Consider the following 25365-nt stretch of genomic DNA (forward strand, 5'->3'; position numbering starts at 1 on the left):
AGCACCCAAAACATGGAAACCCTAATGACATGTCATTTGTATATTACAAATTCCAAAAGTTCAAACGGGGCTCGATATTCGTCGAAAACATCGTTGGATTTCCATCGTTCTGTTACATGATAAATTGCATAAAACCATATATATATTTACTCAATCACAATAGAACCGCATATTAAACATTTAATTTAATCAATATTTAAGTGATTATAGTTCATATGAACTTACCTGGCTAAATTGTAGAAATGTCAAAGTATAGGGGCTTTTTGGTAAATTTCCATTCTCCTCGATTTTCCACTCGATCTTAATCTAAATTAATAATTTCATTAAATTGATTAATTTAGATAAAAATTTATTTTATGCAATTTAGTCATTTTTAACATTTTTTCCAAAATTGCCCTCAACTTTTCATTTTTATTCAATTTAGTCCCTAAGCCTAAAACATGCAAATTAACCATTTTTAATGCAAACCCATGCCAACAGAATATTCATGGCATCCAGTACATGCCACATTTGTAATAATTTCACAATAAATCATTTTATTTTTACTATTTCAATAATTTAGTCCCTAATCGATAAATTCATCAAAATTACTTAACAAAATACTTATAAATAATAACTAATACCTCAAATTCATCATTTAACATCTAAAGTCACAAATATTCATCAATTAAAACATTCAATATGTTTAATAGTTTCAAAATCGAAGGTACGGGCTAGCTGAACCTAATTGCAACGATCTCAAAAACATAAAAATGATTACAAATAAGCCCAAATTTAGCTTACATGTAGAGGAGGACTTTGATCGAATGCTTAAGCTATCATCCATGGCTTCCTTCTTTCTCCAATTTTGTCAAACACTAAGGAAAAAAATGATAGCCTAATTGTTTTTTTTATTTTAATTTAATTTATCAAATTACCCTTTTAACCTTGGTTAATAATTACATAAAACACCAAATCCTTGTCCATATTTGTCCACTAACTCCTTCAATGGTTTAATTACCATTTAAATCATTTTACCTTTATTCATTAAACGATTTAATCACTCAAATCTAATAGTGATCAAGTTTTACATTCTTTATTATTTAGTCCTTTTTAATTAATTAACTATCTAAACATTAAAATTTCTTAACGAAACTTTAATAAAACCTTATTAACACTCCGTAAATATTTATAAAAATATTTACGACTCAGTTTATAGAAACGAGGTCCCGATACCTTATTTTCTAAAATCACTTAACCTTAAGGTCTTACCACTTGAACTTAATTAATCATTCAAATAACATAAATTATCAAATCAAAGACCTTTGTACAAGCATATTTGACTCGTAAATATTAAACAATAATATTTACGAACTTGCTCGTCAAATTTGTGGCCCCAAAACCACTATTTTTGACACCACTAAAAATTAGGCTGTTACAACATATCTTATTAATAGAATGCCCAGTAAAACTCTAAACTATAGAACTCATTTCCATCTCTTTAAAGATAACTTTCCTAACTATAAATTGATAACAGATTTATCCCTCCAAGTTTTTGAGTGTAGTGTTTCTGTTCATCTTCACAACCAAGGTAAACTAGATCTTAGAGCAAAAATATACGTCTTTGTTGGCTATGCTTCTAATAAAAAGGGTTACAAATGTTATGATCCAATTGATAGGAAGATTATTGTTACCATGGATGTCACATTCGTTGAAACGCAATCTTACTTTAATTCTAATATTCAAGGAGGGAATTATAGTAAAGAAGATTTTATAATTGATCAAGAAAAAACTAGGAATATACAACATAGGGATTCTAATAATGGGAAAGACGAATTTATGATTAACATAGAAATTAATGATGTTAAGGTTGTTAATAAAAAGGATTATGAAGGTGTAAAGTCTGATCATGAGAATAAAGAACAAACAAAGGAGTTAATTGTTTACTCAAGAAGAAACCAAAATCAAGAAAGTGGAATCCACTGGATTCATCACCAAGAATTTGACCCGCAAGATCTTGTAAAAAATCCAGGTAAAGCTCATATACCAACACTAAATTTTCTAATTTAGATATTCCAATTGCTAAAAGAAAATGTGTTAGAAATGTTGTCAAATATCCCACATCTAACTTTGTGTCCTATAAAGACTTGTCTTCGACATTCTCAACCTTTATTTCGTGTCTCAATACTATGAAAATACCCAAAAATGTGAAAGATGCTTTACAGGTTCCTAAGGGAAAGGAGGCTATTTTAGAGGAGATGCGTGCTCTTAAAAAAATAGGTACATTGGAAACAGTGGAATTACTTGCAGGGAAAAACATAGTGGGCTGTAAATAGGTGCTCACAACCAAATTCAAACCGAATGGATTTTTAGATAGATACAAAGCCCGACTGGTGGCTAAAGGGTACACTCAATTTTATGGATAGATTATCTTGAAACATTTGCTCTAGTAGCCAAATTAAATTCTGTTAGAGTTCTTTTATCAATTGCTGTTAATCTTGATTGGTCTTTACAGCAGGTAGATGTGAAGAATGCTTTCCTAAATGGGAAACTTGAAGAAGAAGTTTACATGGATCCTCCTCTAGGTTTTGAGGAAAAAATTGGAACTGGAGTATGTAAGCTCAAGAAATATTTGTATTGTCTAAAGTAGTCTCCCCGAGCTTGGTTTGAACGGTTCACTCAAGTTGTTAAAAAACAAGGTTACTGACAAGGGCAAGCTGATCACATAATGTTCTATCGACACTCACAAAGAGGTAGAATAGCAGTTATTATAGATTATGTCGATGATATCATTCTTATAGGAGATGAATTGGATGAAATAAGGTGTCTTAAGGAGCATCTAGCATTGGAGTTTGAGATCAAAGGCTTGGGTCCTTTGAAATACTTTCTTAGAATAGAAGTTGCTCGATCAAAGAAGGGTCTTATGGTCTCTTAGAAAAAATATGTGATTGATCTTTTAAAAGAGGCTAGGATGAGTGGTTGTCACCCAACTAACACACCAATTGATCCAAATCTAAAATTCAGAAATAAATAAGGTTGATTAGTTGATAAAGGATAGTACCAAAGATTAGTTGGTAAGATAATTTACTTAACACATACAAGGCCAGACATAGCTTTTGCAATGAGCTTAGTGAGTCAATTTATGCACTTCTCAATGGAGGAATATGACGAAGTAGTGTTTTAGATTCTGAGACACTTGAAGAGTTCACCTGGAAATGGTTTATTCTTCAAGAAATCCGAACAAAGAGGAATTGAATCTTATATATATGCAGTCTGGGCAGGCTCAATAATAGATAGAAGATCTATATTAAGATAATGTACATTTTTTGGGGAAATCTTGTGACTTGGTGAAGCGAAAAACAAAATGTTGTAGCAAGAAGTAGTGCAAACGCTAAGTTTAGATCAATGGCTCAAGGAATTTTTGAAATGATGTGGTTAAAAAGAATTATGAAGAGTTGAAGAAACCAATAACTTCACCAATGAAGTTGTATTATGATAGCAAAGCTGCCATTATTATTGCTCACAACCCAGTCCAACATGACAGAACTAAACATGTTAAGATTGATAGACACTTTATCAAGTAGAAGATTGACAAAGGCCAAGTGTGCATTCCATTTGTTCCTTCAAAACAACAGATTGCTGACATACTCACCAAAAGGCTCTTTAAGACAAGCTTTGATTTTCTTATAAGCAAGTTGGGCATGATTGATATATATACACCAACTTGAGGGAAGGTGTTGAAATATGTGAAACCCATATATTTTGGGGATATATTTTAAAGTTATTTAGGTAAATAAGTCCTAGAATAAGTCATTTGAGGTATTATAGGATTATTTTATTTTATCTTTTAGTAGTTTAATAGAATAAGGGAATTATTTTCCCAAGGTTATAACTATTTTCTCTATTTAAATTCAGTTCTTTAGTTAATAAAATACAGAACGGTTTTATTAAATGCTCTCTTGAAGACTTTCACAATGTTCATACAGAAGGAAACAGTGCAGGGTACTGTATTAAAGGCTTATAGACACAGGCAAGGTAACTTGAGAATTTTGCTCTCGGAAGAAGCAGATCACTTTAGAACTCTTCTGAGCAGTAGATGTATTACGATTTGTACAGGCATTTCTGACAGTAAGGGTAGATTCTTAGTAATTCTAACCTTCCATATCAACATTGTATATCCCTTATCCCTTGCCGTAGTATCTTTGCCATCGCATCTTTATTTTTTTATTTTTTCAGTGACATATTATTCATATAATCATTTTCGTAATTATCATTACATTTTCTCTTGCATTGCCATAGCATTTTCAATTATTCATCAGTTACACATTTTGTTCACATTAATATTCCTTTTGTTTACGACTATATTCTTATCATTATTTTGCTATAACATTAATCTAACTTTATTATAATAACTTGACCATTTGTATACCTAATTCAATCCCTGTGGAGAAGATCTCACTCATCACTTTATTACTCGACTCGATGTGTATACTTGCACAAATCGTATATCATTTCACGTGCGACAAATTACAATCAAGAACACTCAAACCATGTGAACATAATCAACCTATGTGCCTAATCAATGTGCCATCATTGACACCACAATTCAAATACATAAACAAACCATTATCACAGCTGGACTTTCAAGTCATATGTATGTACTATTACTAGTATCAAAGCTTACCATTTCATACACATTCAACTACTTCCACTTATGCTTTAACTAGTACTAAGCATACATATCTCAAATGGTTACTCCATACAACAACATCATGCATGACAAGTTTTACAACATGAGAATTTATGAACCATTGCAAAACCAATTCAAAATCCTCCTATTACATGCCATATAAGCCAAGTTTGTATTCAGAATCTACCAAAAGGTCATTGGATTGCTAATAAATAAAATTTTTATAAAGCTTAGTAAGTTTGACGATTAAAACAATAAAGGTTACAAAATTAAACATAATAAATAAAATAACAAGATTGCTAAATAGAGTTCCTGTCAACCACATTTCACAACAGGTGAGTTCATACTCAAACAAGAATATGAATTCCATTATCAATTCATAAAGTAATCAAAAGTTCATGAAAAAACTTTTCTCAATTTAATAACAATCCATTTTCACTAAAAAATTGCCCGATGAACGATATATGGATATGAGTACATGGTTAACCATCTGAAAACACGCCAGAAACTCATACGAGCCAATCCAACTAATAACAAGCCTCGGCACCTAATGGCTAGCCCATAGGCTAACATCCGTTCCCGATAACATGCTAAAAAACACTGTAAGATAACACGATAGTCTGTAACAATTGCAAGACCTTGGTATATTCTGTGAACATGGAAAATATATAAGAATCATCATCTTATCTCATACCAATCCCATACAACGTGCACTATAACCTATTGGAATGCCAAAATTACGACAGATCACACTTCACCACACTTAAGTCTTTACTTGTCCTCAAGCAAAGAAAAAAAATAGTAAATGAAAAGATGAACCTTGAGCAAGTATGGTATAAATGTTAGCTTTGGAGCACATGAATAAGCATTTCATATCCGCGCATAATCTTGACATGATATATAACTGAGTTACCACTTTGGATATCAAACACTTAAGTTCAGTATATTACAAAACATACAAGCATTAAGGGTTTCAAATGTAGGGATTCATCAATAAATTATACAAGTAATTTGAATATCCTAGCATAATTCAAACAATCGTAAATGCAAATATTCAGTATGATGTCATGTTTTAAATAAGTCCACCTAGATCACATAAGGCTTTTTCAGCTTGGAACATTATGTAGCTTGGGATAGGTATGGAGTTCCAGAACAGTAAGCATCAAGTAGTTTCAAGCACGAAAATAGTTTGACACATCATATTGCCCCTTATTCTCCCCCTTAATGACCTTTTCCTGCTCACGGTCTTATTTCTCCTTCTCTCACTTTCCTTCTTTCTCCTTATAAGAAATCTCAACATCATATAGTAACTACGACTAGCTCACAAGTTTTTGTGCACTTAATGAACAAGCTTCTCTATTTTTGTGACTCTATCACTTTTCCTTATTTTTCACGGTACCTCACTCAGAAATGATTTTATTCTTATCACATCTTTTTTCTACTTGTTTAATTTTATTTTTTTCAGTTTTTTTCATTTTGCACTTTTAAGCTAACCTATAATCACCATACTACACTAATATTTCACATCATTCTGTTTTTACAAAACCATTATAATGTATCTACTTAACCCTCAATATATATGGCCAGATGTTTATAATCATGCAATTTAGGACCAAATAAAAGGGTAATCACAAATTATTGTTTTTAGCTCAAGTTTTGTATAGAGGTTCATCAAGAAGTGTTTTCAGGATCAAAATAGGTAATAAGGATGAACAACCAAGGGTTAGCTTTTTGGCTTTGAGTGTATACCAAACAATGCCTTAGGTTATCCCTAGGTATCTCAATATTTGCAAATTTAGTCAACCAAACAATCAGAAATTCAACAATCTATCATTCATAATAGCATGCTTGTTTCCTTGTATTTTCTATATCATTTGGTACATTTAATTGTTTAATGCCTATTTATAGTGTAATATATAGAACTTAATATTCTAATAGTAAAAAAATTAAAATCACCTATCATCATGCCAAATTTACCGTAAATAAAATTAACCTATGTACATTCTCCTAACTAATCACTTGTATTTCTACAAGCTCAAGCACACAATCGATAAGAAAAATCAAAGAAAAGCGTAAAAATAAAACAAATTTTGTATGTTACCCTACACTTTAGATAACATATTGTCCTCAATGTGTAGCCCTAAACAAATAAGGAACGATGTTACCCAATTGACTATAGTAGTACTATAAGCTATTGGTGGGTGCCTCCACCTTTTATCATTAAAGGTTCAAGATTGTTGTACCTCTTCCATGTTCTGTTCCTACATAGAAAATTTAAACAAAACACAAAACAACTAATAATCTACTATTATTCCTATCCCTAACCAATTTTAAAATTAAAAATCATCCAAAAATTAATACAACCCCAAAATAGAAAAGAAAAAGTTAACTTTTTAATCTTCATCTGAATGATCAGAACAACGCGAAGGCGTCCTTTACATTGGTGCTTTTCCCTTTCCCAAGCCATATTTGTGATGGGAAGTCCCTCTTATTAAAGGTGCATGTGGAGTTGGGCTTCGAATGATGGGCCCTTTTTACGTGGAGTATTGTGGCTGGAATGTTACTTCATAATCGTCCACATTCCTTTGGAGATCCTGTTGATCCATATCATCCTCGTCCTCTGAGGTCGCATCCTCCTCTTCAGTTCTCTGATGGGTTTGTGATGGATCAAACATGTTTGGCAGATAATTTGGTGCTCTTAACCCATTCAATTGGGTGAATTCTTGAAGTACTGGACCTGTCCCTTGCATCCACCTGATCATTCCATCGAGTTTTTCTTCGTTGTTTCCACTTGCCCCTTTATGAGCTTTCAATTGGTCATTCCATTTGAGTGACACTGGAACATCCATAATTTTTGGTTCCAATCAATAATTTGTTTCCTCTGAAGCTCAACATATTGCGTACATAACGAATCTTCAATTATGCTTTTTTTTGGCTTCATGAACTATTTATTCTCTCCCATCAAAACTTCCACTTTTTGACATAGTGCTGTCACGAGGTGGGGAAAGAAAAACTTGGTCTTTTGGCTATTCACACAGTGCTTCATCTCGTGATAAATCCACTTGGCCACACATATTAGCTTGTGCTGCAAAATACCATACAAAAGAATAGCTCAAAAACTAGTAACATTAGAAACATTCAATGAGGGCGCAATTCTAGTACCTATGAATTGCATCCACATTTTCACTACTGAGAAATTTATCGCTTGATTGAAATTAGTTGGTAAGGAAGTATCCAACCTATAATTCCATGTACCTCTACCTTGAGTTAAGTAGTTAATGACATCTTCCATTTCTATATCCTCAAATGTATTCAAATCAGTGTTATCAAGAAAGTCTTTTCTATAATAAGGGATATCGTAAAACTCACATATCTCTTTAAGGGTAATCGATACATCTTTTCCTCTCATCGTTATAGTGTCCCAACTTTCACCTTACCTGTGACAGCCCAAAATTGACCCTAGTCGGGAAGTGGTTTCGGGACCTCTAAACCGAGTCACCGAAATGTTTGAATGTGATATTTATTGTCTAGAATATGTAATTATGAATATGTGAAAATTTCAAGCTTCGATTTAGTCGATTGCATGTGAATTTAGTCAATAGGACTTATGTGCGACATTTTTGAAATGTGATAGGTCGAAGCATAAGGACCTATTAGAGCATGAAATAAAAAGGGGGGACTTGCATGTCAAATTCCCCCCTAACTAGTAGTGGCCGGCCATGACAAGCATGGTAGACCAAGTGTGATGGGCAAGACATGTCATAGACATGTTGTGTTGGTGCATCATGGGTGGAAAAAAATAAAATAAGGAGCATGGGCATAAAATAATGAAAGGGAATATGATGAAAACAAAAAAAAAGTGTGTAGTTGTTTCCCCCCCCCCGTTGCCGTGAGTTAAAGAAAAGAAAAGAGAAAATTTTGTTCATCCTTTTTCATCTTCATTTGGCCGAAAATTCAAAGGAAGGAGGAAGGAGTTCTTGCTTCATGTTTGGTTTGGAAGAGGATTAGGAGGAGGTTTGGCCATACTTGTATCTAGATCAAGGTATGTTTGAGGTTGTGCCATGAGATTCATGCATGTTTTTAGTTGCTAGCTTGAGTTCTAATTAGCCCATGGTTCAAATCTTTGCTATGTCATGGGGATGATATTCGGCCTAGGTAGATTTTGTGTTAATGCCATTGCATGCTAAATATGAAGCTTGTTAATGATGCATGTGATGGTGGATTGATGATTCTTGAATCTTCTTTTAGCATTTTTGAGTGAGCACATATGTGCATTGGTTGCTAGATGGAGAAGAATCGGCTAGCAAGTTGTGTGCTAAGGCTGAATATAATTTTTGTATATTAATGAGTAATGCATGTGTTAAATTGATGGAAAGGGAGAGGATGCTTTACTAGTGTATATATGTGTGTATTAGCCAAGTTTTGAACTTGAAATAAAAGGGTGTTTAGTCAATACAAGTGACCATACTTGTAGAATGTATTAAGTGTTGAAATCGGCCCCAACATAGACATGCATATTCGGCCATAGGAAGGAGATTGGTGTTGCATGTATTCGGTTAGAGGCAAGCATATTGATGCTTTTGTCTTGGCTTAGAAAATTCGGCCAAGGGGGAAAAATTAGCTAAAATGTTGAGTTTGATTCATGATTCCGTACATATGTGACTTTAATGTCTAATGTATAAAAATGGGCTAAGTGCCTTGTGTTCCTCTTTCCGATGCTCAAATGATTAAATCAATTTATTTGTTTAATTAAGCTCAAGAGCAAAGGGGAACTAAATCCGATAAAGGGAAGGAAAAAGTGGTCGAATAGCTATCGGAATCGTTCGACAACACCCGAGGTAAGTTCTTGAGTAAAAGAGCTTAAATTATGATTTGATTAGATCATGTTTTAAGCAAATTAAAATCATGCTCTTTGTACGGCTATTGAGCCGAAATTGCAAGAATGATAAGTGTCTTGTGTTCGAGTTTTGCTAACGAAAATGAAATACGAATGTGCCATGATTTATTGTTAAATGTGCATGGTTATTTGAATGATGTCCGGGCTAAGTCCCGAAGGCTTTGTGCTAAGGGACCATATCCGGACTAAGATCCGAAGGCATTTGTGCGAGATACTAATTCCGGGCTAAGCCCGAAGGCATTTGTGCGAGTTACTAAATCCGGGTTAAGTCCCGAAGGCAATTGTGCGAGTTACTATAACCGGGCTATGTCCCGAAGGCATTTGAACGAGTAGCTATATCCGGTTAAATTCCGAAGGTACGTGATTTGGGAATGAATGATATTGCTGTAAAAATTTCAGTAAATACTCTAGAAACATCCCAACATTGAGGTATGTTTCGTATGTGCTTGAATTTAGTTGAGCCCTTACAAATAAGTATTCGCTCAGTTGATAAACGAGCTACCGGCCTTTGGCTAAGTTGATCTTTTGTGTATGTACATAAGGGTTGGTAATGTGAAGCAAGTATGATATCGAAAATTTGTGCATATGAAATTATTCGTTTAGCTATATGAATGCTATACTTTTGCTGTGCTGGAATTCCTTGCTCAAAACTTACTAAGCATAAATTGCTTACTCCGTTTCTTTGATCCTCTATTTTATAGATTTTGGTTCTCCAGCTATCGGACTCGGGATTTTGAAGTCGAAGTCGCCCACACTATCAAAGCCCCCCCCTTTTTGGTACAATTTTGGTTGAACTTCGAAATGTCATGTATAGGACTACCCGTTTGTTGTGGGTCATGGACCCTTTGGACTTGTATAATTTTGGATAGCCATGCGAAAATGGCTTATATATGTTTGAGTGTAATGTTATAATCATTTGGTATGGATATGGTTATTGAGAGGTGTGGATAGGCTTGACAAGGATTGGCCATGGGAATGGTTAATCACTATCATAAATTGTGCTACTTATGCAAAAAGGGCTAGTTGAATCATGGAAACTATGAAATAGGTAAAGTCTACCTTAAAGGCAGATGCTGACAGCAGCAGTGATGTAGATTTGGAAATTCACTAAAAATAGTAGGAATGGAATTAAATAGTGAATAAATTATGTAAACGAACCTTGATGAATCTATTTTCATAGGAAAGTAACGAAACAATCATACGGACAGTATGTTAAGAGATATTCAGGTTCTCGTGAGACAGGGCGAGAACGGTTTCTGGATTTCCTGTTCCGACTTTGTAAATTCATTATAAATTAACCAGAGACAATTAGGAGTCAAGCCATATATATATAGATTCCTCTCTGAGTCTAGTTTCTATAGAAACAAACGGCATCAGTATTGAAGCCCTGTACAGGGAGATATCCAAGTCGTAATGCGCAAAGGTCAGGGTAGTCGATCCCTGTAACATGGGAGACTTTGACTAATAAAGTGTACTAATTGGCCCAACCAAAAATTCTAGAAAAAAATATGTAGATGGGTATATGAGTCTAGTTTCAGGGAAAATTTTCGGAACTGGATTCCGAGTTTCTGAACTTAAGATATGATTTTTAAAGCGACTATTACGCAGATTGGCAGTGTCTGGAAAATTTTTAAAGTTTGTTAACACCTCGTGTTCGACTCCGGTGACGGTCTCGGGTTTGGGGTGTTACATTTGATTGGTATCAGAGCCAGGTTTAGTCGATTCTAGGACTACCGTAATGCGTTGGGTCTAGCTATACATGCCATTTTATGTGATTATTTGATAGTGTGGTGATTTCTAACATTTGCAAATGTGTTTATTTATAGTAATGGATTCCGATCCCGACCGAGCGGTAGCTGATGATCTTGAGAGTGTAGCGCCTGCTCCCGCACAAGGGACAGCACCGGTGAACTCTCAACCTAATGCTAGTAACCCGAATGATGAAGCTAGACAAGCTTTCTATAGCGTGATGAATGATTGGTTCAACCAATACATTCGAACTAATACGGCAATTCCACAACCTCCCTTCCCGACTAATACAACCCCCACACCTACAATACCTCCGATAACTGACCAAATAAGGTCAAATAAGCCCCCAGTTGACAGAATCCGAAAACATGGGGCTACCGAATTTAAAGCTACGGATAGCGACGATGCCGAACAAGCTAATTTTTGGTTGGACAACACTATCCGGGTACTCGATGAACTATCTTGTACACCCGATGAATGCTTAAAGTGTACTATCTCCTTGCTACGTGATTCTGCCTACTATTGGTGGAGTACTCTGACTTCTGTTGTGCCCCGAGAGCAAGTAACTTGGGAGTTTTTCCAAACTGAGTTTCGGAAAAAGTATATCAGTCAGAGATTTGTTGATCAAAAACGGAAGGAATTTCTTGAGCTTAAGCAAGGTTCCATGTCGGTTACTGATTACGAGCGAAAATTTGTTAGACTTAGTAGATACGCTCGGGAATGTGTTTCGTCCGAGGCTATCATGTGTAGACGCTTCGAGGATGGGCTGAATGAAGATATAAAAATGTTCGTTGGCATTCTTGAAATACGAGAGTTCGTAGTACTTGTCGAGCGAGCTTGTAAAGCCGAAGAGCTTAGAAAAGAAAAACAAAAAGTTGATGTGGGAACTGGAGAGTTTCGTAAAAGATCTTCGGGAAAGTCTCTTCAACAGGCATCGAAGAAATTTCGAGATGATGTGGGCTGGTCGAGAGGCACTTCGGGCCTTTTTAGACGAGATCGTGATCGACCCCTTGTGGGTACACTAGGCACTTCGGTCGCCAGTGTTGGGAATGAACGTCGAGACAGAACGAAATGTCGATATTGCGGTAAATGGCATTCGGGGAGTTGTAGATTCCCTGACCGCTCCTGTTACAAGTGCGGATCAGTTGACCACTTCATTAAAGATTGCCCGAGGTTGTCTGAATAGAATGTAAATCAGAATGGGAAACCGGGTGCTACCACTGCTCGAGGTAGACCATCTGGAAATACGGGCAATGCTAGTGGTGGTCAGAGAGGATCTAGAGATGCTACGACCAGATCCGAGGCTCGTGCGCCTGCTAGAGCTTATGCTATACGTGCCCGCGAGGATGCTTCTTCGCCTGATGTTATTACCGGTACTTTTACTCTCTTTGATACTAATGTAATTACTTTGATTGACCCCGGTTCTACTCATTCTTACATATGTGAAACCTTAGCATCCAGTAAGACTTTACCTATTGAGTCTACTGAGTTCGTAATTCGGGTGTCAAATCCCTTGGGTCGTTACGTGCTTGTCGACAAAGTGTGTAAGAAATGTCCCCTAGTAATTCGAGGTTCCTGTTTTCCGGCGGACTTGATGCTTTTGCCGTTTAATGAATTTGATGTTATTCTCGGGTTGGATTGGTTGACCGTGCATGATGCGGTTGTGAATTGCAAAAGCAAGACGATTGAATTGAGGTGCGCAAATAACGAAGTAATCCGAGTTGAGTCTACGGACTTGGATGGGTTGCCAGCTGTAATATCCTCAATGTTGGCCCAGAAATATGTAAGAAAAGGGTGCGAAGCATACCTTGAGTATGTACTTGATGACAAAGAATTAGAAAAGAAACCCAAATCTGTGCCGGTGGTTTGTGAATACCCGGATGTTTTTCCTGAAGAATTACCGGGTTTACCACCTGTTCGGGAGATAGAGTTTGGTATTGAGCTTGTACCTGGGACTACGCCGATTTCGATGGCTCCGTATCGTATGGCACCAACCGAGTTAAAAGAGTTGAAAGCTCAGTTGCAAGAATTGACGGATAGAGGTTTTGCTCGACCAAGTTTCTCACCTTGGGGTGCACCAGTATTGTTCGTGAAAAAGAAGGACGGAACCATGAGGTTGTGCATTGACTATCGTCAACTGAATAAAGTGACGATAAAGAACAAATATCCGTTACAACGTATCGATGATTTGTTCGACAAACTGAAGGGAGCCTCAGTGTTCTCAAAAATAGATTTGAGATCGGGCTATTATCAGTTGCGAATTCGAGATTCGGACATACCCAAAACTGCCTTCAGAACGAGATATGGTCACTACGAGTTCTTAGTGATGTCGTTTGGGCTCACTAATGCCCCTGCGGTATTTATGGATTTGATGAATCGGATCTTCAGACCATATTTGGATCGGTTCGTAGTTGTGTTCATTGATGACATCTTGGTCTATTCGAGAGATGAGACCGAACATGCTGAGCACCTGAGACTAGTGTTGCAAATTTTGCGAGATAAGCAGTTATATGCTAAGTTCAGTAAGTGTGAGTTCTGGTTAAGAGAGGTTAGCTTCTTGGGTCATGTGGTATCCGCATCGGGTATTCGAGTTGACCCGAGCAAAATTTCAGCCATACTTAACTGGAAGCCTTCAAGAAATATTACCGAAGTTCGGAGCTTCCTGGGGCTCGCCGGTTATTACCGACGATTTGTCAAAGGTTTCTCGATGATAGCCACACCAATGACGAAGCTACTTCAAAAGGATGTTAAGTTCGAATGGACGGAGAAATGTCAGAAAAGTTTTGATCAACTAAAAACTTATTTGACTGAAGCTCCAATTTTAGTGCAACCCGAATCAGGCAAAGAGTTTGTCATTTATAGTGACGCATCCCTACTTGGGTTGGGTTGCGTATTGATGCAAGAAGGTCGAGTGGTGGCCTATGCGTCGAGACAATTAAAGCCACATGAGAAAAATTATCCGACCCATGATCTTGAACTAGCTGCCATCGTATTTGCTTTAAAAATATGGCGACATTACTTATTTGGTGAAAAGTGCCATGTATTTTCGGATCACAAAAGTCTCAAATATTTGATGACTCAAAGAGACTTAAATCTGCGACAAAGACGTTGGCTTGAGTTGTTGAAAGATTACGAGCTTGTCATTGATTACCACCCGGGAAAGGCTAATGTGGTTGCGGACGCCTTAAGCCGGAAATCATTGTTTGCTTTACGAGCGATGAATGTGCACTTGTCTGTTCTACCCGACAATGTGTTAGTAGCTGAATTAAAATCCAAACCATTATTGATTCATCAAATTCGTGAAGCCCAGAAGGTTGATGATGAATTGGTTGCAAAACGGGCTGAGTGTGTTCCGAACAAGGAATCGGAGTTTCAAATTGATAATGATGATTGTTTGAGGTTCAGAAGTCGTTTGTGTGTTCCAAGGAATTCGGAACTCATTTCGATGATTCTGAACGAAGCCCATTGTAGCCGAATGTCAATTCACCCGGGGAGTACAAAAATGTACAACGATTTGAAACGTTGGTTTTGGTGGCATGGTATGAAATGAGACATCTCCGACTTTGTTTCGAGATGTTTAATATGTCAACAAGTGAAAGCGGAACATCAAGTGCCTTCAGGATTACTTCAGCCGATCATGATACCCGAGTGGAAATGGGATCGAGTCATAATGGACTGTGTGTCCGGACTGCCATTGTCAGCAAGTAAGAAGGATGCGATTTGGGTTGTTGTTGATAGACTGACTAAGTCGGCTCACTTTATCCCCGTGCGTACGGATTTTTCATTGGATAAACTAGCTGAATTGTACGTTTCTCAGATTGTGAGATTACACGGGGTACCTATTTCTATCGTGTCGGATAGAGATCCGAGATTCACCTCACGATTTTGGAGGAAATTGCAAGAAGCTTTGGGTACCAAGCTGCAATTTAGCACTGCTTTTCACCCCCAAACCGATGGTCAATCTGAGCGGATAATTCAGATACTTGAGGATATGTTGAGATGTTGCATCCTCGAGTTCAGTAGTTCATGGGAACGGTATTTACCTTTGATTGAATTCGCTTACAACAATAGTTTTCAATCAAGTATTAAGATGGCACCTTACGAGGCTTTGTATGGTCGTAAATGCCGTACACCATTGTTTTGGACCGAGCTCGGTGAAAGTAAAATTTTCGGAGTTGATTTGATTAAGGATGCCGAATAGAAAGTAAAGGTAATCCGTGAAAGTCTGAAAGCAGCCACAGATCGTCAAAAATCGTATGCGGATTTGAAATGAAAAGACATTGAATATCAGGTGGGAGATAAAGTGTTTCTTAAAGTTTCGCCTTGGAAAAAGGTACTCAGATTTGGCCGTAAGGGCAAGTTGAGCCCGAGATTCATTGGGCCGTACGAAATCTCCGAACGAGTTGGTCCGGTTGCGTATAGATTGATTTTGCCCCCTGAACTTGAAAAGATTCATGATGTCTTTCATGTTTCGATGCTTCGACGTTATAGATCTGATCCGTCACATGTGATTAATCCCTCAGAAGTTGAAATTCAATCTGACTTGAGTTATGAAGAAGAACCGATTCGTATCCTAGCTCGTGAAGTGAAAGAGTTGCGAAACAAAAGGGTTCCGTTAGTTAAGGTGTTATGGCTCAAACACGGGATCGAGGAAGCTACTTGGGAAACTGAAAGCTCGATGAAAGAACGATACCCAAACCTATTTACCGGTAAGATTTTCGGGGACGAAAATTTCTTAAGTGGGGGAGAGTTGTGACAGCCCAAAATTGACCCTAGTCGGGAAGTGGTTTCGGGACCGCTAAACCGAGTCACCGAAATGTTTGAATGTGATATTTATTGTCTAGAATATGTAATTATGAATGTGTGAAAATTTCAAGCTTCGATTTAGTCGATTGCATGTGAATTTAGTCAATAGGACTTATGTGCGACATTTTTGAAATGTGATAGGTCGAAGCATAAGGACCTATTAGAGCATGAAATAAAAAGGGGGGACTTGCATGTCAAATTCCCCCCTAACTAGTAGTGGCCGGCCATGACAAGCATGGTAGACCAAGTGTGATGGGCAAGACATGTCATAGACATGTTGTGTTGGTGCATCATGGGTGGAAAAAAATAAAATAAGGAGCATGGGCATAAAATAATGAAAGGGAATATGATGAAAACAAAAAAAAAAGTGTGTAGTTGTTTCCCCCCCCCCCCCCGTTGCCGTGAGTTAAAGAAAAGAAAAGAGAAAATTTTGTTCATCCTTTTTCATCTTCATTTGGCCGAAAATTCAAAGGAAGGAGGAAGGAGTTCTTGCTTCATGTTTGGTTTGGAAGAGGATTAGGAGGAGGTTTGGCCATACTTGTATCTAGATCAAGGTATGTTTGAGGTTGTGCCATGAGATTCATGCATGTTTTTAGTTGCTAGCTTGAGTTCTAATTAGCCCATGGTTCAAATCTTTGCTATGTCATGGGGATGATATTCGGCCTAGGTAGATTTTGTGTTAATGCCATTGCATGCTAAATATGAAGCTTGTTAATGATGCATGTGATGGTGGATTGATGATTCTTGAATCTTCTTTTAGCATTTTTGAGTGAGCACATATGTGCATTGGTTGCTAGATGGAGAAGAATCGGCTAGCAAGTTGTGTGCTAAGGCTGAATATAATTTTTGTATATTAATGAGTAATGCATGTGTTAAATTGATGGAAAGGGAGAGGATGCTTTACTAGTGTATATATGTGTGTATTAGCCAAGTTTTGAACTTGAAATAAAAGGGTGTTTAGTCAATACAAGTGACCATACTTGTAGAATGTATTAAGTGTTGAAATCGGCCCCAACATAGACATGCATATTCGGCCATAGGAAGGAGATTGGTGTTGCATGTATTCGGTTAGAGGCAAGCATATTGATGCTTTTGTCTTGGCTTAGAAAATTCGGCCAAGGGGGAAAAATTAGCTAAAATGTTGAGTTTGATTCATGATTCCGTACATATGTGACTTTAATGTCTAATGTATAAAAATGGGCTAAGTGCCTTGTGTTCCTCTTTCCGATGCTCAAATGATTAAATCAATTTATTTGTTTAATTAAGCTCAAGAGCAAAGGGGAACTAAATCCGATAAAGGGAAGGAAAAAGTGGTCGAATAGCTATCGGAATCGTTCGACAACACCCGAGGTAAGTTCTTGAGTAAAAGAGCTTAAATTATGATTTGATTAGATCATGTTTTAAGCAAATTAAAATCATGCTCTTTGTACGGCTATTGAGCCGAAATTGCAAGAATGATAAGTGTCTTGTGTTCGAGTTTTGCTAACGAAAATGAAATACGAATGTGCCATGATTTATTGTTAAATGTGCATGGTTATTTGAATGATGTCCGGGCTAAGTCCCGAAGGCTTTGTGCTAAGGGACCATATCCGGACTAAGATCCGAAGGCATTTGTGCGAGATACTAATTCCGGGCTAAGCCCGAAGGCATTTGTGCGAGTTACTAAATCCGGGTTAAGTCCCGAAGGCAATTGTGCGAGTTACTATAACCGGGCTATGTCCCGAAGGCATTTGAACGAGTAGCTATATCCGGTTAAATTCCGAAGGTACGTGATTTGGGAATGAATGATATTGCTGTAAAAATTTCAGTAAATACTCTAGAAACATCCCAACATTGAGGTATGTTTCGTATGTGCTTGAATTTAGTTGAGCCCTTACAAATAAGTATTCGCTCAGTTGATAAACGAGCTACCGGCCTTTGGCTAAGTTGATCTTTTGTGTATGTACATAAGGGTTGGTAATGTGAAGCAAGTATGATATCGAAAATTTGTGCATATGAAATTATTCGTTTAGCTATATGAATGCTATACTTTTGCTGTGCTGGAATTCCTTGCTCAAAACTTACTAAGCATAAATTGCTTACTCCGTTTCTTTGATCCTCTATTTTATAGATTTTGGTTCTCCAGCTATCGGACTCGGGATTTTGAAGTCGAAGTCGCCCACACTATCAAAGCCCCCCCCCTTTTTGGTACAATTTTGGTTGAACTTCGAAATGGCATGTATAGGACTACCCGTTTGTTGTGGGTCATGGACCCTTTGGACTTGTATAATTTTGGATAGCCATGCGAAAATGGCTTATATATGTTTGAGTGTAATGTTATAATCATTTGGTATGGATATGGTTATTGAGAGGTGTGGATAGGCTTGACAAGGATTGGCCATGGGAATGGTTAATCACTATCATAAATTGTGCTACTTATGCAAAAAGGGCTAGTTGAATCATGGAAACTATGAAATAGGTAAAGTCTACCTTAAAGGCAGATGCTGACAGCAGCAGTGATGTAGATTTGGAAATTCACTAAAAATAGTAGGAATGGAATTAAATAGTGAATAAATTATGTAAACGAACCTTGATGAATCTATTTTCATAGGAAAGTAACGAAACAATCATACGGACAGTATGTTAAGAGATATTTAGGTTCTCGTGAGACAGGGCCAGAACAGTTTCTGGATTTCCTGTTCCGACTTTGGAAATTCATTATAAATTAACCAGAGACAATTAGGAGTCAAGCCATATATGTATAGATTCCTATCTGAGTCTAGTTTGGATAGAAACAAACTGCATCAGTATTGAAGCCCTGTACAGGGAGATATCCAAGTCGTAATGCGCAAAGGTCAGGGTAGTCGATCCCTGTAACATGGGATACTTTGACTAATAAACTGTACTAATTGGCCCAACCAAAAATTCTAGAAAAAAATATGTAGATGGGCATATGAGTCTAGTTTCAGGGAAAATTTACGGAACTGGATTCCGAGTTTCTGAACTCAAGATATGATTTTTAAAGCGACTATTACGCAGATTGGCAGTGTCTGGAAAATTTTTAAAGTTTGTTAACACCTCGTGTTCGACTCCGGTGACGGTCTCGGGTTCGGGGTGTTACATTACCTTTTTCTCATTTCTTGATCTCTAAAAGAGGCATAAAATTCTTGTACTTCTGGTATAACCATATTTTCCTTAGGAGTGACACAGAATCACTCACATCGATGGTATTTGACTAATGTTGAAATTTCTTTGCATTGAACCATTGAGGGTTCGAACCCTCACTCTTGTATAAGTGGTCGTCCCTATAATTTGAGAAAATATTTCTCAGCATTTGTGTTCTGGAATTTTTCAGGGTCTGAAACCACCGAAGTTTCTTTGACCTTAGATTTCCTACTCTTTCTAGGTAGTATTTTCCAATACTTAGTTCTAAAATAATGAATAAAAATGAACAGTAAAACGGGTAAAAGAACACTTAACCTTAACTCCATTGCAATCTTTTGTTGCTTATTGTTGAAATGGTTAAGGATTTTTCACCCAAATAAAGCTTGAGAGTTGGAAATGGAGTTTTAGGGATTTAGGGTTTTGATTAGATAAATTTTGGGATGTTAAGAGTTTTTAGAGGGTTTTAGTGTTTAAGAAAGGGTTAGAGGTTGGGTTAAAGTGCGTTTTAATTTGAAAATCAGAGGTTTCTAGGTTTAAAAATCGGGTAAAATAAGGATTATACATTAGGGTTGCGTGAATGGGTCAGGTCAACCCTGCAGAAAATTACAGGGATGTTGTGGCACAGGGGTTTCGTGTTGTGACATCCCTGGCAGTTTATCATTGTCGCAACGTCGGGGTTCAATGTTGCGACACACTCTAAATTTTTGGAAACCTGGGAAGTCTATCTTTTGTGTCATTACATGAAGGTTCTATGTCGTGACGTCGAGATGATTTTCATAATTCCTTCAATTTTGGCCTTTGGTGTTGCGACACGAGATTGCCATATTACGACACCACCTCTGTTTTTCCAAAATTTCTAATCTTTAGGGTACCTCAAATGCGTGTTAGACCTGTATTTGATCTTTTGATAAAATTTCAACTCATTGGTCGATGGAATATACGATAATGTAAAATAGGTTAAGGTTAAATAAAGATGTCAGGTCTTGCTATCGGACTTATCCATTAACTTGATTAATGTGCACTTGGACGCTTCTTGTGTTTTGTTTCTATCGGTATTAGCCCAACATCCGTTATGCCATTCTACACTTGTTCATTTACCACACACTTTTAATTTATCCTTTCATCTTGCATTGATCATTGAAAAATATTTTCGTAAATCGTGGCAGTTAACTACTCTCAAAATCAAGTAGCAGTGTAACAACTGTAACAGCTCGATTTTAGACCTAGTCGGAACAGTAGTTTCGGGATCACAAATTTGACGAGGAAAAAATTATTTTTATTATATTTTTATGGTCTACAATTTCACAGAATTATTTCATGAAAATTTCGTTCAAAAAAAATCGACGTTTGGGCACTCAATTTAGCCAAAAGGACTAAATTATAAAAAGTGCAAAAGTTGAGTTCTACAGGTTAGAAGTGTCCAATTGTTATGAAATTTTAAATTGGAGGTCCTTAAATGGTAATTAGACCATTGGTTAAATTTTGGACAAAAATGGACATGATATAAGTGAAATAGGAAATTTTTAAGTTAGGGGCATTTTGGTAATTTGGTAATTAAAAAGTATTAAAAAGACAAAATAGGCCAAAAATCATCATCTTCAACCTCATGGCCGAAATTATCAAGGGGAAGCCATGGTTAGGGTTTTCAAGCTTCCAAGCTCGATTGTAAGTCCGTTCTAACCCCGTTTTTAATGTTCTTTACGTTTTAGAGTCTCGGTAACCTGATTTAGCTTATTCTAGCAATAATTTAACCTAGGGTTTATATTTGTAAAAATACCCATAGGTGAAATGTGTTTATTTTGATGTTTTACGGTAGAATATGAAGTTAGAAATTATGTTAAACAACTTTTACTAAGCGATTTTAAGTGAAAACGAGTAAAACGACATAATCGGTAAAAATACCTAATGTTCATAAGTAAGTGTTAGAGTGGGAATTTTATGTTGCCATAGAAGAGAAAAATGTTCAGCATTTCATAAAAAATAAGAATAAGAGATGAAGTTTAATTTCCGATCTTTGGGGAAAAATTTTAATTTTGCCAACTTTTGTGTCAATGACTGTATTGATGAATGTGAGTGTTAAATAAGTTAAATGTGTCATTATAAGTCAAGAAAGACAAAGAATTGACTGTGATTAGTGAAAAAGAAAAGTGAAAAAAAGTGAGAAATTCCCAATTGAACCTTCGGAATAAACAAGGATACAAATGAAGTGACAGAAATGATCACATGTGTGGCATGGACTGTGTGTAGGCCACTTGTGAAAGTGAAAGTGATGGTCACGTGTGCAGTACTATGTGCAGGCTACTACGTGTATCAGAATGATAGGTCGCATGTGTAGTACTATGTGTAGGCTACTATGCGTACTGGATAGCTTTGATCGCGTATGTAGTACTATGTGCAGGCTACTACGTGTATCAGATAGTGATGGTCACATGTGTAGTACTATGTGTAGGCTACTATGTGAACCGGCATCATTAATTATAAGGTGGTTGCTATGTGTTGATCCCACCAGATATCATTGATTACAAAGGGTGGTTGCTGTGTGTTGAATCCACTGTGTATCTGTTATTATTTTGAAGTGTTCATCGGGAAATTGACTAAGTGAAAATACATGAGATCATGTAACGATTAAGTGTAATTGAATAATGAATATATGTGTAGAATTGAATTGAATATTGACTTGAAAGTGGCAAAGTGAATTTTGAATTGAATAGTGATTGAAAGTGAAAAAGTGAAATTATGAAAAAGTAGAATTAGCAACAAAACAGTTTTTTTGGACAGCAACAATCATGTGAATTTGAAAAATCACCAAAAATGGTGAAAATAGAATTAGAGAGTGAATAAGATATGAAATGAAATATTAGTGAGTCTATTTTTACATAAAAGAAACAGAGCAAGCAAAAGAGTTATATATTTTGAGATATTTGAATTTTAGTGAGATAGGGACGGATTGATTTCGGAATCCCCTGTTCTGAATTTGGAAAATCATTAAAAATTGTAAAAAAATAATTATGAGTTATAATTTATATGCTTAGAATACTTAATGAGTATATTTTCAAGAGAAACAAACAAAAACACCATTTTAATTCTTTACAATGGTATAATTCATTTTTAGTGAAGAGTGGTCAGAACTGTCAGACTGTGTAACAAGGTAAACTTTAAAGAATAAACTGTACTATTTGGTTAAATGAAAAATTATGAAAGTTTTAAGGTAAGAATATATGTCAGTCTAGTTTTAGGGAAAATTAACGGTTATTAATTTTGAGTCCTATAGCTTCAGATAAAAATAATTTAGTGATACTGACTCGGATAGACAACTTTGAATATACATAAGGGTGAATAAAGAAACTATAGAAAATGTTATTTCTAAGAGTGTTAAGTAGACTAAGGATGTGGAATGGAGAAAAGGAGGAAGTAAATTAAATATATATATATGAATGATTTATGTATAATTGGTTATATGATCGATTATAATCGATAAATGTGGAAATAGAAATGATGCTTACATTTGTATATTATTGATCATGGTTTAAGCTCATATTAGAAAATAAAGTTTCATAGTATGTATGTAAGGTATATTTGGTATATGATTTGGTATGAAGTAAGGCCATGAATGGTATATGGATTAAATGCACTAGCTTGCGACTATGGTTGAATGATTTGTTATTGTTTTGTGTGATATTCGTAGGAAATGGGTGTGGAAAGGAAATGAAATACTAAGTTCATACTTGAAGAATAAAATGACGAAAAAGAGGATGATGAGTTGATTCAATGTTGTTATTTAAGCTTAAGTGATGTTTGCATTGCAATACTAAGAATTTTATAAATGTGTTAATTAATGGTAAAATCGATAAACGTTGAGTTAAATGGTGAATACGTATTAATATTGAACTTAATGATATTGAATTGTACGTGAATTAAATGGAAGTTTCTAGTGATATGTTTTGAATTAAAAGAATTATGGTGGTACTGAAATGTATATTGGATTGAGAAATTGATTTGAATTGTGAACATAAGAAATTGTGAATTGAATGAAATAAAAATGAAGCATTGAATTACATGAGTAAGTATCGGGTCTCGTAGGCCCTATTTGTTATAATTATAGTATTTTAAAGTTATAATGTAAAGATTTATAAAAGCATATTAATAATTTGGAAAACCTTAATTTGAATGAAATTTTGTAACTCGGTTTAATACGTATGCAAATGTATGTGTTCTAGTAATGCCTCGTACCTTATTCCGGCGTCGAATACGGGTAAGGGGTGTTACAACAACTCTAAACATTTTTTACCATTCTGGTTTTGTAGAATGTATTAGAAGTAATTTCCATACTTGATTCAAATAAGGTTTGTAAAGAACTCATCCAGTGAGAAGGATTTCTTAGGAATTACCTCAAGCATTTTGACCAAGGAGTCATAACGTATCTCACAGCTTTGTTGTTTGTTACAAAGTCCTTTTGGTTCTTCTACATGTTGAGGTACAGTTTTATTAAATGATCCTCGTATGCACCGAAGGCTTCATAATTTCTTCAGCTTTATCTCTGTATTTATTGGTGGTAATGCTGATATTTACTTTCCTGATCTTTATTGTAACAACCCGTTTTTAGTGGTGTCTGAAACAGTAGTTTCAGGGCCACCAAATTTGACTAGTAAGTTTGTAAATATTATTATTTAATATTTACGAGTCAAATGTAACTTTGAAAAGGTTTTTGATTTGATAATTTATGTTATTTAAGAGATTTATTAAGTTCGAGTGGTAAGACCTTAAGGTCAAGTGGTTTTAGAAAATGAGGTATCAGGACCTTGTTCTATAAACTGATCTGTAAATCATTCAAAAAATATTTACAGAGTTTCATTAAGGTGGTATTAAAATTTCATTAAAAATTTTAACGTTTCGATAGTTAATTAATGAAAAAGGACTAAATCGTAAAAGACGTTAAAGTTAATCGCTATTAATTATTATTAGCTAAATGCATAATTAAAGATTGTTGGAGGATTTAAAAGGTAATTGGACCTTTTTAGTGAAGATTGGATGGTTTTATGTTCAATTAGGTGAAAACCTATTTTAATATAATGTTGATTTAATAATAAAATAAGTTAAAAATAATAAAATCAAAAGACATCATCTTCATTATTATTTAGCACTGAAATGTTAAAGTGAAAAACCTCCATTAAAATAGCTTGAGGTTCCCCCAAATAAAATTGGATGCATGTAAGTCGATTTATTTATCAATTTTTCATAATTTTTATGTTTTTGAGATGGTTGCAATTAGGTCCAGCTATCTCGTACCTTTAATTTTAAAACCGTTACAGTTTTTGAATGTTTCTATTGATGAATCTAGTGGGTTTTTTTATGTTAGATGATGAATTTGAAATATTAGTTGTTATTTAAAAGTATTTTGTTAAGTGATTTTGATGAATTTTTTTTATTAAGGACTGAATTTTTTATTAGGATTTGATGTGAAATTGTTACAAATGTGGGCTTTTTTTGTGTGCCATGAATATTTGGCTGATGTGAATTGGCATTAAAAATGGTTAATTTGCATGTTTTAGGCTCAAGGACTAAATTGAACAAAAGTAAAATTTTAGGGGCACTTTTGTAAAAATGTCAAAAATAACTAAATTTCATAAAATAAATTTTTTACTATCGAAATTAATAGATTGAATGAAATTATAAATTTCGATCAAGATCAAGTAGAAAATTGAGAAGAATGGAAAATTACCAAAATACCCCTATACTTTGGCATTTTTGCAATTTAGGATGGTAAGTTCGTGCATTTAAATAGCATTTTAAATTATGTTTTAAATGCTGCCATTCTATAATATCAAATTATGTCTTGGCAGAAAAATCCTATGGCGTATTGGCGATCATCGACCAATGAAAAAAGATAACTTTGACTATCGAATATGAAAAGGGATGGTGACAACCATCGAATATGAAAAGGGATAGCTTCGGCTATCGATTATGAAAAGGGATGGTGACTGTAACACCCCGAACCCGAGACCGTCACCGGAGTCGAATACGAGGTGTTGACAGACTTTTAAAAATTTTTCCAGACACTGCCCAGTCTGAGTACTAGTCGCTTCAAAAATCATATCTTGAG

The sequence above is a fragment of the Gossypium hirsutum genome, chromosome D02 (genome assembly GCF_007990345.1).
Source record: "Gossypium hirsutum isolate 1008001.06 chromosome D02, Gossypium_hirsutum_v2.1, whole genome shotgun sequence".
NCBI classification, from domain to species: domain Eukaryota; kingdom Viridiplantae; phylum Streptophyta; class Magnoliopsida; order Malvales; family Malvaceae; genus Gossypium; species Gossypium hirsutum.